This window comes from Phascolarctos cinereus, unplaced genomic scaffold (assembly GCF_003287225.1).
Source record: "Phascolarctos cinereus isolate Bilbo 61053 unplaced genomic scaffold, phaCin_HiC Scaffold_726;HRSCAF=1367, whole genome shotgun sequence".
Taxonomy (NCBI): domain Eukaryota; kingdom Metazoa; phylum Chordata; class Mammalia; order Diprotodontia; family Phascolarctidae; genus Phascolarctos; species Phascolarctos cinereus.
The window spans coordinates 376279591-376281264 of record NW_027556098.1 but is presented as its reverse complement, the minus strand read 5'-3'; the positions used below and the strand labels follow the sequence as shown (position 1 = coordinate 376281264).

The 1674-nt window shown below is 46.4% G+C and overlaps 1 pseudogene; it reads right to left on the bottom strand.

The window, feature by feature from the left end:
• Positions 1 to 581: 581 nt before the first annotated feature.
• LOC144454396 (uncharacterized) lies at positions 582 to 1223 on the bottom strand (annotated as a pseudogene).
• Between the last annotated feature and the right edge of the window lie 451 nt (positions 1224 to 1674).

Here is a 1674-nt window from a genome sequence, read left to right as displayed (position 1 = left end):
CTTCTGAGAGGATCGTTTCTAAATCGTTTTGTTTGTACGTAGTTATTTGCACATTGTGTCTTCCATTAGACCGTGAGGTTCTGGAGAACTGGGACAGGTTTTTTTCCCCCTTTCTTTTTGTCCTCTTTTGTCTTTTTGTCTTTTACCACAATACCTGGGGCATAGCAGATGTTCAAAAAATGCTTTTTGATTTGACTTAATCTCTCCTGGTCATCTCCCACCTGTAAAATGGACATTGTAATAGTTGCGTTACTTACTGCACCAAACCCTTGTGAGATTCCAATGAAATAATGTAACTAAAAGACTTGGCCAACTTTGTATACCGTAGAGACACAAATTTTTATTATCATCCACACATTTGAACAATAATAGCTGTCCAAATGTGGAAATGGCTGTTTTATAAAGTAGCAAATTCCCTATCCATGGAGGTGTTCAAGTTTCAAATTTTAAGCTGAATGCCCATTTTCAAGAATGAGGAAATGGGGAATATGCTGGGGAATCCTCATTTTTTTGGAGGCTCATAAGTTGGCATTTATTATTTAAGTTCAGGAACAGGTTATGAAGGGGGTGGGGGGGGAGCTCTAGGGGAGGAAGAGGGGACAGGGAGACGAGAGCCCCTCCTCTGTGTCTGCTTCAGACGGGGTTGCTCCTGATTTCTGAGCCTTGGTCCAGGGCATGCAGTGAAGCAAACAATAAGATGAGGTTCCAGGGCTACAGGTTTAGGAAACATCAAGGGGTGGCCAGAGTTACACACATCCAACTAGGGGTGGGGGTCGGAATTCTCCTTGGATCAGCAGCACTGCTTCCTTTTAGGAATTGAAGCATAGCAGTAAGTTCTGCCCCATTTATTTCAGCTCTTATGAAACATTCTGGCAGTTCAAGTCTTTGTGCTATAAGGGATTCTTTAATCGCCTCTCTGACTTCTTGTACTTTGCTTCTAGTTTCTTTGCATATGCATCCAACTGCTTCTCAATTAAAGTGATCTGCTCCAGATAAGGCTGGAGTGCTGCAGATTTCTGGTTTAAGGCCTTTAGATTTTTACTTATGTTTACTGCAGTATCTTTCATTTCTAGATACTTCAGGCTAGGCAGTTTATTGATATTTTCCAGAAGTTTATAGTCTTTACTGGTGGCTGTCAGCTCACCTGTCAGGTATGTGGCCATTTTGGAGAATATGTCTTGGCATAGCCCCGTGATGTCCGCCTTGGCTGTCTCCATAGCCTCCTTGGCCGTCTCCACCACGGTACTGTCTAGGCTGGAGAAGGGAGGAAGGAGAAAGGAGGGAGGGAAGGATGGGAATGCAAGAGGGGAGGGAGGGAAGGGAAGGGAGAGGGGTGAGGAGGGTGGAGGGAAAGGGAGGGAGAGGAGAGAGAAGGGAAGGGGAGGGAAGGGGAGGGAGAGAGAAGAGGAGGGGAGGAGAGGGAGAGGAGAGAGGAGAGGGGGAAGGAAAAGGGAAGGGGAGAGGAGAGGAAGAGAGGGGAGAGAAAGGAAAGGGAGGGAAGGGGAGGGAGAGAGAAGAGGAGGGGAGGAAGGAAGGGGAGGGAGAGGAGAGAGGACAAGGGGAAGGAAAGGGGAAGGGGAGGGGAGAGGAATAGGGGAGAGAAGGGGAGAAGAAAAGGGAGAAAAAGGGGAATCCTAGTGTTGTTTGTTGGATTATAAATGTAGGACTAGAAGT